A 15258-nucleotide genomic window follows, 5' to 3' on the forward strand; every position below is an offset into this window, starting at 1 on the left:
TATTAATCACGTCAGGCCACAAGTGCTCCACAGTTACACGAAAAACAGTAGAAGCATGCTTATAAACATATTTATTCGTCTATGTCTTTGTTTTATCCGATATATACTATTCAAGAAGAAATTGGCCAAATATTTACAGTGTTTTAGAGAGCACAGAGACATTGTGCTACTGGCCTACTTTTGCTTCTGTTCCTTTGTTATATGTATATTTAATTTGTTCATGTATTTGGTTCAAATGGCTCTGAGCACTATGGGACTTAACATCTGTGGTCATCAGTCCCCTAGAACTTAGAACTACTTAAACCTAACTAACCTAAGGACATCACACACATCCATGCCCGAGACAGGATTCGAACCTGCGACCGTCGCGGTCACGCGGTTCCAGACTGGAGCGCCTAGAACCGCACGGCCACACTGGCCGGCGTTTATGTATTTAATAATGTGTGTTAGATCGAGTTTATGGTGCAGCAGTAGGAATATTTATTTAATTTCAAGTTATTTAAATGTAAATCCAGCATTTCGTATGTGTTTCAATATGTTTGGGAGTGTGCATTGGCTTGAAGACATGGCGGGAACGTTCTAGCCAATCACAGCGCTCGTTAATGGGGAGACGGTATGGAAGTGGGGGAGTACGGCACAAGACAGGAGAGTGCTGCACGAGGAAGCGCGACGGGCGGTAGCGGGAAAGACGGAGAGTGGAGCAGTTTCCGCGAGTTTCTCAGTGCCGACCTGTGCACTTGTGAGATTTCCGTGGATTCTGTAGTAAAGACGTAGTATGCGTTTAGAAGTGAATATCTCGCGAGCTATGTTGTTGCTCATAACTAATTACGTGAAGTAGGAATATATTGTTTCCCTGTTATTGAACTTATATTTTATTTAACTGCTGGACCATCGACACCAATACAGTAATAAAGGGCATTCTTAAAGGTACTTCAGCTATCGTACTCATCATATAAAGTCGTTAAAATAGTACCTGCAGAATTTATATAGTTCCAGTCTTTCATTTATAAATGTCTATGTTACGTTCAAAATTCGCAATTGCCCAGTGATAGGAAACTTCGACCATTCGATTCATATGTATACTCATATTGTATACTGTAGATTCAGCTGTATTTGGCTTGTAATGCGGCAACTACTTATACCAGCCCCTAGACAACGAAACCAGTCAGAACTTTTAATATTTCAACTGTGAGTCTGAGGGTACGTAGTTGAGGGCCACACCAATCACATTGCTAATTTGAAAGCCCACACACAGCAGCCCTAATGAGATTGTGAATGCTGTTCAGGTGTTCTAAGAATTCTCGCACTTTATCATGCCCATTGGGCAAGACGATAAAAGTGTCGTCGACGTAATGATGAAATCAACATAGCTTAGCTGGAGCCGTGTTCAAGCCAATGTCTTCAAATTTCTCTATCAAAAGTTAGGCTGTGAATGGAACTACCGGACTTTCTACGGCCACCCTTTACAGCTGGTCGAAATACTGGCCGCCATACATATCGACGTGTCCTTAAACAGTCCCTCATGATGGTGTATACCAAGCCACCCTAATATAACATATGACATGGCTTTCGTCTGTTGTACATTAACATATAGCACCTCAGCAATAACAGTGGCACAACTCAAAAGTGCAGTAGGCCTACCTGAGAAAACTCGACTTAAGAAGTTAATTCTATGAGGGATCTTCGGAAAGTGAGGTCCGATCAGTCGCGTAATGGAAACCACTGTTCAATCAAAAACATTTTATTTTCAACGGTTTGCTACAAATCACAGCCACTCCTTTAGATAGTCGCAGCTCCGACGGAGACATTTGTCGCTGGGTGGTACTAACTTTCCAGTACCCCCGTCATGGAAGACAGCAAGCCACTTGTGCTTTCCCCCACTTCTCTATGCTGGTTTGCAGTTTGTTGTTTAAACCAAAATGTTGTCTTTAGAGACAGCGGTTCGTGGGAGCAGAGATGAACATCAGAGGAGTCAAGGCTGGGCTGTATGATGGGTGATCAAACACCATCGAAAACGCTGCAGGGGCGTCCTTATCGACCCTACAGTGTGCGGACGAGAATTTTCATGAAGAACGGAATCTAGTGAAACATACACACGTGTGTGAAGCTGATATTGCAAAAAGTCCTTTCAGATGACATGAGTGATGTTGAGGGACATACACTATATGATCAAAAGAATCCGTACGTTTGGCTGAAAATGACATACAAGTTCGTGGCACCCTCCTTTGGTAATGCTGGAATTCAATAGAGTGTTGGCCCACCCTTAGCCATGATGATAGCTTCCACTCTCGCAGGCATATGTTCAGTCAGGTGCTGTGGGGTTTTTTCACGGAGTGGTGCACTGAGGAGAAGTATCGGTGTCGGTCGGTGAGGCCTGGCACGAATTCGGTGTCCCAAAACCTCCCAAAGATGTTCTTTAGGATTCAGGTCAGGACTCTGTGCAGGCCAGCCCATTACAGGAATGTTATTGTCGTGTAACCACTACGCCACAGGCCGTGCATTATGAACAGGTGCTCGATCGTGTTGAAAGATGTAGTCGCCATCCTTGTATTGCTCTTCTATAGTGCTAAGCAAGAATGTGCTCCAAACATCAATGTAGCCCTCTGCTGTGATAGTTCCACGCAAAATAACAAGGGGTGTAAGCCCCCTCCATGAAAAACACGACCGCACCATAACACCACCGCCTCCGAATTTTATTATCGGCATTACAAACGCCGGCAGATGACATTCGCCGGCATTCGCCATACCCACACCCTGCCATCGGATCTCCACATTGTGTACCGTGATTCGTCACTCCATACAACGTTTGTCCACAGTTCAATCGTCCAATGTTTACGCTCTGTACACAAATCGAGGCGTCGTTTGGCATTTACCGGCGTGATGTGTGGCTTATGAGCAGCCCTTCGACCATGAAATCCAAGTTCCCTCACCTCACCTAACTGTCATAGTACTTGCAGTGTATCCTGACAGAGTTCGGAATTCCTGTGTGATCATCTGGATAGATGTCTGCCTATTGCACATTCCGACCCTCTTCTACTGTCGGCGGTCTCTGTCAGTCAACAGACGAGGTCGGTCTGTATGCTTTTGTGCTGTACGTGCCCCTTCACGTTTCCCTTCACTATCACATCGGAAACAGTGGGCCTAGGGATGTCTAGGAGTGTGGAAATCTCGGGTAGAGGCGTATAACACAAGTGACACCCTATGACCTGACCGCGGTCGATGTCCGTGAGTTCCGCGGAGTACTCCATTCTGCTCTCTCACGCTGTCTAACGACTACTGAGGTCGCTCATTTGGACTACCTGACAGTAGGTGGCAGCACAACGCACCTAATATGAAAAACATATGTTTTTGAAGTTGTCCGGATACTTTTGAACACATAGTGTACCTTTAATAAAGAAACAACTTTCACTCAGTGGCGAAGGACACAATGTGTATTCCATACTCAGTCCAGCTATAACACACTAACACACTGGAATTATGTACGAATTGCAAGCCCGCCTCCCTCACGCTTCAGAAACAATGTGGGACAAAGTACCTTTTCCTTTAACAGCTCCACAATTATACCCTCCACATAATGTATAATAATTTTTTTTCGCCTTTGCAATAGGGATCAACATGTACATCAGCAAAGCTGCAAACTTTTCGATGGGTTTCAAGTAGCCAACCCAAATCCGACAGAGTGCTTAACTATACTAAAAGAATATGGCTCTGAGCACTATGGGACTTAACTGCTGATGCCATCAGTCCCCTAGAACTTAGAACTAGTTAAACCTAACTAACCTAAGGACATCATACACATCCATGCCCGAGGCAGGATTCGAACCTGCGACCGTAACGGTCGCGCGGTTCCAGACTGTAGCGCCCAGAACCGCTCGGCCACTCAGGCCGGCCTAAAAGAATAGATGTGGTGGTAGTCACATATCGATTTGCATATATAACTATGCTGTCTTTCATTAATCACGTTGCCAAAATGTCTTCCTAAGACGCATGCGTGGGAATAATACTGAGTGGGCCTGCAAAAATATTATTTTCTACAGAAAACATTTGAAGTATTGTCAGCGTATACATACGTGCAGTGTATTTTAGTGGTAATGGCTCCTTGATGCTTCTGACAGATATTGCCATTGATAATTTTTCCACTCACGTGTCACAGATTATGGTGCGATCGGAAGCTCACGTGTCTTCCCAGACAGCGTGGAAGCCGAGTCTGTTAAAAATTAAAAAAAAAAACAGTGATAGTATACACTTTCTGCGATCTCGTGCATAAGTGTGGGAACCAGTGACGACACGATCGCGCGGTATGGATATTTTTTACCGCACACCATGTTGCCGTTTTATCACGCATTTCCGCAACTGTCGGTGTGTGATTGAAAGCTGGCACACATTCCCATGGCCACGGAGAGGGCGAATCTAGTAAGACAATAAAGTTACGCTTTTTGCCGTGAGCGGGTGCAGGAAATGCGAGGGCGGCCTGAATAGTAATGCCACCGAATTTTTATGTGAAAACTATTATTTTTTTAAATAAAGCTAACGATGTAAATATTCCACATGTTGATTTTTCGTATCTACATATTTGTTTTTCAACATAGTCACACTGGTAATAAACGTATTTCTCTGAACGGAGACTAATTTAATGATACCGTAACTGTAGAAGGTTTAACTTCGTTAACAGAGCCGCAGCCTCACCTCTGCTTGCACCACTTCATCACTATCAAAGTTAAGTCTTAGAAGATGTTCTTTAAGTTCCGTAAATAGAAGAAAATCGGATGGGAACAAGTCGGGACTCAGTGGAGGACGATCGATGACAGTGAACCCAAGACGTCGGACAGTTGCAGATGTCTCTCCGCTCGTGTGTGGGCTGGCATTGTTATGCTAGAGGAGGGTTGCTCCGTGTGTGGATGAACGCTTCGAATTCGAAACTCGATTACAGCTCGTGGTTTCTCACCCATCGACGTGATTACGTTACACTCTACCATGTTACACGATAAAATTCGCAGCCCTCCAGCTGCAGATGGCTACAGATATGTTGACGTGAACTGAATAAAGATGTTGAATGTTATTGACGTTCGTTTTATTTCAAAAACTTCGAGAATTTTCACATAAAAGATCAGGTCACGTTACGTTTCTGCACGCCCTCCTATTACGTTGCCGTAGCATGGATTTCGTAATACACACATTCCCTCGTTCTAGTGAAACAATGTAGTTCCACATTTCCACAACCACCGGCATGTACGAGAACTAAAATCACAAAGCGCTGTACAACTTGAGTGCAGACAGCCGCAAGTTTCGCAGAGTACACAGCAGTGCTCTTGGCCACTGGCTCTGTATACCTGCCCTCGCGGCGAGGTCTCCATAACTTTTTCTTTCGAATCCCGTCAGTGGCTCGCGAATATGAAGAGAAAATACTCAGCTTCTATTGATGATGATCGTGCAGCGTGATCGTGCATTTAATGAACTATCACAAATTCCTTTGGAATTACGTTTATGGTAGCATCGGCTATTCAATCCACCAGCTGAGCAGGTATTAACGATGCAGAGCTGATTGTTGTCGGCACCAGCATTGAGAAAGAACTATTAAATACAGATGAACGAATACAACTACGATGATGACGATGATAGTTACATCTTTCTCGGTGACATAAGCACTATTAAGAAAGATGATGATGATAAATAAAGAGCCGGCCGCGGTGGCCGTGCGGTTCTAGGCGCTACAGTCTGGAGCCGCGCTGCAGCTACGGTCGCAGGTTCGAATCCTGCCTCGGGCATGGGTGTGTGTGATGTCCTTAGGTTAGTTAGGTTTAAGTAGTTCTAAGTTCTAGGGGACTGATGACCACAGCAGTTGAGTCCCATAGTCCTCAGAGCCATTTGAACCATTTTTTTTTTTTGATAAATAAAGAACGTGAAACGTAAAATGAAGTCTCAACCTTTTTTGTGCCTTTCACAATTCCACCACTGTATGAACCATATTAACTCTTGACTAGCGACCGTTTCAGCCTGTGTTGCTTGCTACTTTACACACAATTTCTTTATCAAAATTATAGAGTTCCAGGTACACTACTTACAATATTTTACATATCATCTTCGATTTTTCTGTATAAAAGGTGTCTAAAACAAAAAAAATGAACATTCATTATAGATTATTGCAGCACTGTTGGTGAAAGACCACAGCACGAGTGCCAAGACGTCGCTAGGGAGTTGCTAGACCGCCGCTTTCTTTCCTTGGTAAGTGCTTAAATTCACTCTGATTTTATTGCATCGTTATAAATTCGAACTCTTGTCATGAATTGATTGCTTACATGTCTCCTAGTTTTCAAATCTGCAAGAGGGTGAATACATCCTGTATTAACGTGATACATCTAATAACAATAATAGTAATGATAATAATAAAACTATATTGTACCACCGCCAGAAGCTGACAGTTACAAGGCGCTGATCTTTTCACAAATTCAACTAGCTATTACTGCTGACAGATGCAGCTTTGCACTTCAAAGCACGGCCAGTAGTAAATGTCACTTTGGTCAGTGAAGATATTATCCAGTATTTCCAGGTTCAGGGCCTTACGTACACATCAGTATCCTTTTAAAAAGTATTTTGAGAGTAAAAGTCAACAACAATGGAGGGCACTTTTATATTTCTTGCGGCGGTCACAAAGTCGGTAGTACACGTTACTGAAAATGCGTAGGTATTGCTAAGTGTGTTAAATGGTATATTAAGGTTATAGTCCCTGATTATCTATCAGTACCTCTTTAAAATGTATGTTGTTAATATAATTCAATAACAAATGCCAATATGCGTTATGGAAAACACCTAGGTATTGCTAGGGTTATTTGTGTATTACGTCTGTTTGTGTCCTATCATAATTTCGTTTCAGTACCTTCTAATATTTATATATTTTTGTACGCTTTGCTTTTCACCGAAGAGGCTGTCTCATAGCGATTTTATACGCTAATAATGCATGGTTATGCTTCCTCGTAGTGGTAGTTCACTTGTTAGACTGAGGTAATAGCTTAGTGATAGAGTTATTTATAGAAATCAGCTTCAGTTATGGTAAATTACAGTAGGAGTAGGAGTACTCACAGAAAATACCCAATGCGTGCTGCTAGGGTTTGGAATATTGCTAAATTGTAGCGTAATTTTTTTTACATGGCAAAAATGGCCGACAGTCTTGTGACAGTCGCGATATTTGTGTGTGTGTGTGTGTGTGTGTGTGTGCCTGTGTGTATGTGTGAGTGTGTGTGTGTGTGTGTGCTCGAGCACCGCGTAGGGAAGCTGAAACACGAAGGCCTGCTGTGTGCAGCTCTTGCCAGTTACGTGGAAAGGTCGCTGTGCGTTGCTTTTAAAGCAGAGAGAAGCCGTGACGTACATATCGACAGCTGTGTATCTTAATTTCACAGCGATAGGTTCTAAAGTTATTACTATTATTTTATTGTTATTATTGAAATATACTGCAACAATTTTCTCTTCTGCTTCCTTAGAGGATTTACAAACCGATTTTGTTCACTAAATATACTGTATTAAACATCAGAAGCTGACAGTTAACAGCTCTGACAGGAATTTACCTAGACTATCAATGCTGCTTTTTTAAGAGCTATTGGTGGACCGACATACAGAGTTGATCGTGTTTGTACAGTTGCCTGCCGCAGCACAGACCACTTCTCAGACATGTCATATACATACCGTTCTTAATTGATTGGAACTTCTAAAATATTGGTTGTAGATTTTTCGTAGCCGCAAGCTCCCTAAGAGTTTAAAGTACCACTAACCATATGTCGGGTGGGTTTCAGTGATGTATTTTACCCTGAATACGTTGCATTATGCTGGAGTGATTTTTTCCAGTAGTTTCCTACCGTTCAATCACAGTATATATTCCTAAACCTTAGGAACAATTCTCCAGTAGTTAGGAAAGGGGTAAAGCAATGGTACAGTCGAACCCGTTTCTGCAGAAACATTGCAATACTTCCGTATAATACTTTTGGTATGGCACAGTGGCGGCTCGTGACCAAAGATGGTGGTACACTTTGCTCACGAAGGAAAACATCAACAAAAGAGAGAAAATCAGTACACTGCTTATGTTTTTGTAATTCCTGATACAAACATACCGCTCGTTCGTGTCACTTCTGCATCTACTCATATTAAAATCAAAATGTGTGCACAGAAAAAAGTATTACTTTTGCAGAATAAAAGGAATTAAAATCAACTGCAGCTCTATGTACTCAAAAAGTGGTAGGCATGTCTTACTAACCTTTTTCAGCAGCAATTTGGATGTGGTGGTGACCACTTGTACAGGAACTCTATTCTTCTTTCCTTCATAATTGCAAATCTTTCAAGCACTCTTTGACTGAAGTCTGCAATTCCTAAAACCAGGTCGCGTTCAATAGAGAGCATCACGAGTGCTGATAGTCTTTCTTGGTCCATAGTATCCCGCAAGAAGCCTTTGTTGCGTTTCAGCGAAGAAAAACAACGTTCTGCTTCTGATGTGGTCGTTGGAAATATTATTATCGCTTTTAGGAGCTTCACAGATTCGCTCAGTGTATCAAAAAGATTATTGTTTGTTATGTAATCCAGAAAACTCAAAGCTCCACACATGCTTTTGAATTCCTCTGTTCCATAAATTACAGAGAGATTTGTTCGAAGTTTCTTTCCTTCCAAAAAAGAGTAGCGTTCAATAGCAGCTCTGGAAGAAGTTTCTGGGAAACTGGAAGGGTAAGTAGCGAATTACTCTGGTAGGAAGAGAGAGGCTGCAACTTGGTGCCCTTGGGCGCTAATGACCATAGCAGTTTTGCGCCCTAAAACCAAAACAAAAAAAAAAAAACTTGGTGTCCAGTGAACCTGAATATTTCTTTCGCCTCGTAACTTATGACATCACATACTTCTTTTGCCTCCTGCAGTAGATTACACATTGCTGCGCCATCTTCAGTTCTTCTTCTTTTAATGTACTCGTGTAAACCTGTTAAAGTATCACTCACTCCTTTCCTAATGTTCACAATTTCACGCTCAAAAGCTGTCAGCTGATTTTGTGCGTAAGTTGAGTCAATATCGCTTTCTTTGTAGCTGGTTGTACAAAATATCCACTCAGATCATGATTTTATGAACAAATGAAAGCCAAAAAATGAACTTATCATCGTTCAAAATTGTTACTAAGCCACAGGCTTGCAGGATCGTGTTCTCATTACGGTCTTTCCCCCTGGCTTATATTATTCATGCACGTGAAAATATCTTCTCTATATTCTAAAACGGTATTGAGGCTCCTTGACTGAAAATTCCAACGAGTAGGCACTGAACGTGGCAGTCGTTTTAGTACTATTTCGTCGAGAACTGCTGTTCTTTGAGGAGATGCTGAAAAGAAGCTGCGAAGTCCCTGAAATTCAGTGAAGAACATTCGCACATTTTTATTAATGGAAACGGCTTTAGTCATACTGATATTTAACTAGTGGGCATAACAATGAATGTATGAAGCATTGGAAAACTTTTCCTTAACAGGAGCCTGCACCCCATGCAACGAACCACTCATGACTGCTGCACCATCATATGTTTGCGCTATTAGCTTATGTGGACAATTCCCCAAATGATTATTTATCTGTTCGATGATGGGCATTGCCAAAGACTGGGTATCATGATTTTCTGGTGCTATGAAGTCCAGAGATCTTTCAACTGTTTTTTCGTTAATTATGTACCTATATACTATAAGCATCTGGAAAAGACAGGATACGTCACTAATTTCGTCAGCTATTACCGTCAAAAACTCAGCATCCTTAATTTCCTTTCTAATTTCCTCTTGGTAGACTTGAAGCATGCACTGGAGGAGTTCATTGTGGATGGTTTTTGAGGTTCCTTTGAAACTGTAGCTTTCTCTAAATGCGATTTTAATACAGAGTCTAATTCTGCACTAAAATTACTCAAGGAACGAAAAACTCCTGGATTAGAAGATGATTCAGTCTCATCATGTCCTCTAAGGGCAAGTTCCAGTGCACCAGAGAAACTAATACGGATAATAATTAGATTCTATATGTCCCTAGTATCTAAATTTTTTATTGTATAATGCCACGGACCTTCTGTACCCACTGTCTAATTGGGTAGCTATATTTATACTGCCTAGACTTGCCATATTCAAAATGTTATTTACAGGGACTGAAGAAAGTTCGCGTTTTCTAATTTTTTCATGGAGATGTTGAACGTCACCGACTTCATGTTTAGACCACGAAAGATCTCCTCCAAATAATAAGCAAGGAAATGAAAATAAGGCATTTTTCATGTCACAACCACACAGCCATTTATGCTTGTTGTACAATTCAGAGTTAAATTTCCTATTGAATTGGCGACTTTTCGTTTTCACGGTCTGCGAATTTGTTAAAGCAGGAGCTGGCCTACCTAGCCTCTTGATTTCTAATTTTTCTTCAAACTTCCGTGAACTGAAGGGTTCAGAGAGCAATGAAATTACCTAATTCATTATTTCACTTATTCACTTGTCACTTGAGCCTCAAAATTCACTGCAAGATACGTTAAAATAACTAACACAACGCACAGGAAATAGTTAATTCGCTCGCAGCTACACCTGAACTGGTAAGGTGGCGCGAGAATCCCGCTTTGTTCGAAGATCGAATAGTTCCGTTTCCCTTCGGAAGAGTTCGAGCCCTCTTCCTGCAGCTGGCCGGGTGGCCCGGGTGATGTGTTTATACACACAATGTCTGCATACGAGTACAGTGTTGCCAAGCGTTGCCCCAGCACCCCGCTCCCCCTCAGAGACACCCAAGTTCGCGTTTGCTGGCTCAGTGCAACCCGCTGTCGCCGTCGGCACATTCCGTCCAACTCCGCTGCGTTTGGCGTTTGGAGCCCGGGCATTTCAGAAGCGATAAACGGCGCGCTACTTGTCCACTAGTATAGAACTCTCAGCAGGCAAACACAGTTGAACAAAATTATTCCTTGGGGATAGCGCAAACCTGCAAACCTATACAGGAGCCGCCCCTGGTGTGGCCTGTATTATCGATTTCTCTATTCGCTATTCTGTTGCAATACAAATGCGGTACTGCACCATACATCATACAATGAGGTGACAAAAGTCATAGGATAGTGATATGCATATATACAGATGGCGATACAAATGCGGTACAGCACCATACATCATACACTGAGGAGACAAAAGTCATAGATTGCGATATTCATATATACAGCTGGCGGTAGTATCGCTTACACAAGGTACAAAGGTAGTGCATAGGCGGAGCTGTCATTTCTACTCAGATGATTCATATGAAAAGGTTTCCGACGTCATTATGGCTGTACGACGGGAATTAACAGACTTCGAACGCGGAATGGCAGTTGGACCTAAACGTGTGGGACTTTCCATTTCGTAAATCCTTAGGCGATTCGAATTCCCAAGATCCCTAGCGTCAGCAGTGTCCAAGATCCATAGCGTCAACAGTGTGCTGAGAATATCAAATTCTAGGCATCAGTCCTCACCACTGACAACGCAGTCGCCGACGGCCTTCACTTAACAACCGACAGCAGTGGCGTTTGCGTAGTTTCCAGCGTTAACAGACAAGTAACACCATGTGAAATAATTGTAGAAATCAATGTGGGACGTATGACGAATGTACCCATTAGGATAGTGCAGCGAAATTTTGCGTTTATGATCTATGGTAGCGGACGATCAACGGTAGTAGATTTGCTTATAGCGTGACATCTCCTGCAGCGCCTCTCCTAAGCTCGTGACCATATCTGGTGGAGCCTAGGCGACTGGAAAACTGTGGCCTGGTCAGATGAGTCTCGATTTAAGTTTGTAAAAGCTGGTACGAGCTGATCGTAGGGTTCAGGTGTGGTGCAGGTCCCGAGAAACCGTGGAGCCAAATTCTCAATAAGTCACTGTGAAAACTGGTGGTGGCTCCATAATGTTGTGGGCTGTGTCTACATAAAACTGACTAGGTGATCTTTTCCAACAGATCCATTACTGACTGAAAATGGTTATGTGCAGTTACTTGGAAACCACTTTCAGCCATTCATGGACTCTATATTCCCAAACAACAATGGAATTTTTATGGATGACAATGCGCCATGCCACTAGGCCACAATTGTTCGCGGCTGGTTCAAAGAACATTCCATAAAATTCGAGCAAATGATTTGGCCACCACGATCACCCGACATGAAAACCCATCGAATATTTATGGGACATAATCGAGAGCTCAGTTCGTGCACAAGGTTGTGCACTAGTAACACCTTCGTATGATGGACAGCTAAACAGGCAGCATGGCTTAGCATGACTTAGCATGTATTAGTATGTCCGTGGGGAACTTCCAATGACATGTTGAATCCATTCCAAGTCGATTTGCTGCACTACGCCGGGAAAAAGGAGGTCAGACACGATATTACAAGGTATCCCATGACATGTGAGCACATAAGGTAACTTTCGCCTAGATGGGGTCAAATGTTCGCTTGGAGGTGACATGTCGCACTTTAGAAAAGTCACTTGTGGTTATAATTTAATAGATACAGCAGACCTTTTTTATGCTGTGGGTATCGCTTTACTGTGCAGAGATGTAAATGACAGATGACGCTCATGTCTTTTAGTGCTCACAGATAATGCATCAACTCATTGGTGGGTAGTAAAATAAATACAATATCACAATCCTAGAATATCTAATGCAAATGCGTTACGCAGTTCTGGACATCTACGAGTATATCACCAGTGAAAAGTGTAATGCATGTCGAGGAAATAATAAATAGTGTGTAAACTTCAAAATTCTTAGGTATTCAGACTGATTTTATTTATTTATTTATTTAAACGTCAAGTTCTGTAGGACCAAATTGTGGAGAAAATCTCCAAGTTCATTGAACATGTCAGTACATGAAATTACAGCATAAAGGTAATAACAAATCAAAATAAAATGTTTATGAACCAGAAAAAACTCACTCCATAAGTTTAAGTAAATGCAATCGACAATGATGAGAATTTAGACTGGGAAAATTATATGCTGGAACTCCTAAAATATATTAGTTCACTCACATGTGCACCTAGAATCATTCCAAATCTTTGGGAAAAAAGTCTGAAAATCTACATATTTGGCATATCTTCATTCAATAATACCACATAGAATAATGTTTTGAGGTAACTCATGTTTAAGCTATAAAGTCCTCATTGCTCAAAACCGTGCTCTAAGAATAATATGTGGTTCTCACCCACGATCATCTTGTAGACATCTGTTTAGAGAGTTGGGAGTTCTGACTGCTGCTTCACAATATACTGATTCCCTCATCAAGTTTGATGTAAATAATCCACTACAGTTCAAAACGAACAATGATGTACATAATTACAATACGAGAAGGAAAACTGACATTCACTATTCCACATTAATGTTGCCCTTAGCACTAAAAGGGGTGCACAGTCCTGAAACAAACGTTCTTGGTCACTTACCCAGGGATATAAAATGTCTGACAGACAGAAAAGTAAAACTTGGAAACAAACTGAGAAAATTTCTCCTTGACAATTTCTTCTTTTCCGTTGAAGAACTTCTATTACTGTAATGTGTAAAAGGTGATGGGCGAACTTACCGTATCACAGCATCTGTATATCTTTTTTCTATTTTCAAAAAAATGGAAGTGTTCAGAAAGTAACAATATGTACAAATTAACTTGAGATGTGAATGTAAAATTACACATTCCACATTATTATGATTTATCACACAAAGTAATCCATCGAATATTAAACTAAGTAATTAACAGAGATTCTGTATTTGCGTAGTGCTTAGAGGAAACCTCCAGCAGTTTGCTACTAGTTACAAAAGGTATTAAGAATGATAGTAATGCCTGGAATTACGTCTCTCTCTCTCTCTCTCTCTCTCCCTCTCACGCACCCACAGACACACATACACACACACAAACACAACTTGCCTAGCTGAATAATTTTTAATTTACCATCGTGTCATACACTGCAAAGTCAAAATATCAGTAGCCTACGCTACTATTTATCACAACCTTTGTTTTAGCAGATTATACTTTAATGTCACACTCACCTCCCCATTTTTTTTAAAAAATCCCACGTCCCACTAAAGTGAATGACGAAAACGCATGTAATTGGAATAATAATAATAACAATAATAATAATATCTCATAACAGACACCAACACCCTAACCCTACGACTAAGAGCGGTGAAGCACTGCAGCTGTTGGTTGGAAGAAATAGTGCCCGACTGATACATAATTCACTTTGTGTGGATACTTTTGTGTAAAAGTTACATAGTGACATTGTACTACCTCGTATTCCAGTGCCACTGGGCGAAGAAATACATTCAGTGTAAGGCAGCTAATTGCTTACATAGCACACCTTTCTCTGCAAGAATAGATGCATTTACACGGTAGGCAGATACGTGCACACATAAAGGTTTTTTTTTTTTTTTTTTTACATATCCTACCACTTTCAGCAATTTCCAGATTTGGCATCCTACGAAATTTCAATTTCCCACCAATTAAAAAGAAAACGTGATACTGCTGATAGTTGTAAGGCTCTACAAATGTTGCAAGTTCAACTGCTAGCACTTAATAACCTGTGTGTTGTTACTCTTGAAATTGTTAAAAAATAAAGAAAACAGAGTCAATAAGCACCTAGCACCAGAGCAGAGCATTTTCTTCATGTTACTGAGCTAAGTCTTGACCGTATCCGAAGCAGTTGAAAATTTAAGTTGGCATTATATGTCAATGAAACTATGTAACTCTGACTACAGGGAAGAGTGCTTCAAAATATTTGTACATTCCCAAGGGGAAACGGTTGTATCAGGAAAGAGAAGGTATACACATGTGCATTCTTCTTTACCAGAGGCTAGACGGTTAGGATTGCAGCGATATGACAGAGAAGAAATTGAAATGGAAGTTAAAAACTGCTGACAGCAAGTTGTGACAATAGTTGCCCACGGCTTCAATGAAAGCGGAACATACTATTCACTTTCACACTTCGGGCTAAAAGGAAGAAAATAGTGTCAAATAATGTCATTTTTTTAATTGTTCTGTTTGATTTTTGATCAACTGAATTTGTAGTGTTGGATGAAGGAGTTGATTTGACCTATTACACGGTGTTTCTTGAATTAATTTTTTTCCTTTTTGTTTACAAAATGCTACACTTACATATTGGTCGGCCACAATATTACTGCACCTAGTAGTGAGGACGCTTTACTCGGCTTAACGTGAGTCAAGCGTGTGATCAGGGAGGTAGCATATTCACAACTGACCTGAAAACATCCGCAGTACGATGCCTTTACTCTAGTCACCACTTTACTC

The sequence above is a fragment of the Schistocerca cancellata genome, chromosome 4 (genome assembly GCF_023864275.1).
Source record: "Schistocerca cancellata isolate TAMUIC-IGC-003103 chromosome 4, iqSchCanc2.1, whole genome shotgun sequence".
Taxonomy (NCBI): domain Eukaryota; kingdom Metazoa; phylum Arthropoda; class Insecta; order Orthoptera; family Acrididae; genus Schistocerca; species Schistocerca cancellata.